The sequence below is a fragment of the Arachis duranensis genome, chromosome 1, assembly GCF_000817695.3.
Source record: "Arachis duranensis cultivar V14167 chromosome 1, aradu.V14167.gnm2.J7QH, whole genome shotgun sequence".
NCBI classification, from domain to species: domain Eukaryota; kingdom Viridiplantae; phylum Streptophyta; class Magnoliopsida; order Fabales; family Fabaceae; genus Arachis; species Arachis duranensis.
In genome coordinates, this window is record NC_029772.3 from 49796097 (window position 1) to 49796735 (window position 639).

Here is a 639-nt window from a genome sequence, read left to right on the forward strand (position 1 = left end):
AGTCCTCACATCTCAATATAGGCGGGAGACTGCCACAGCCCTTGTCTAAGGCGCATAGCGACTTACCAATTCAATGCATGTCACGTGAGAGGAAGACTACCACAGCCCTCACATCCGAATGTAGGCGGGAGACTGCCACAGCCCCTACGACGGAGAACAATGCATATCACAATCACATACTCAATCTCAGATATCACTGCTCATAGCACAAGTTCGCTTATACTCATCTCTTTAACCATAATCATTCATGTTTCTCAATTCATTGTCACTTCAACACTCCGCCAAGACACTCAAGCTATTCCAACCATATAACTTCCCAGGCCTAGTTACCGTCTTCTAAACTTATAACAAAAATTCATCAATTTAATTTACTAACTCACCTCTAATAGTCTTAGGACCTAATTACTAGATAGGAATCTTAAATGGTAACTAAAGAAGTTTAGAAAGATAGAGAATCCTTGAAAAATTGAAGAAAACCATTTTTTAGCAAAATAGAAATTTTGCGTATGCGAATCCCTGCCCGCGTACACATGCCTTGGAATTTGGGTCGTCCGCGTATGCATGCAGTGCCCGCGTACGTATCCAAGTAAAATTGGACCATGCCACGTACGCGTCCCTGCTCTGGGTATGCAAAAGTGC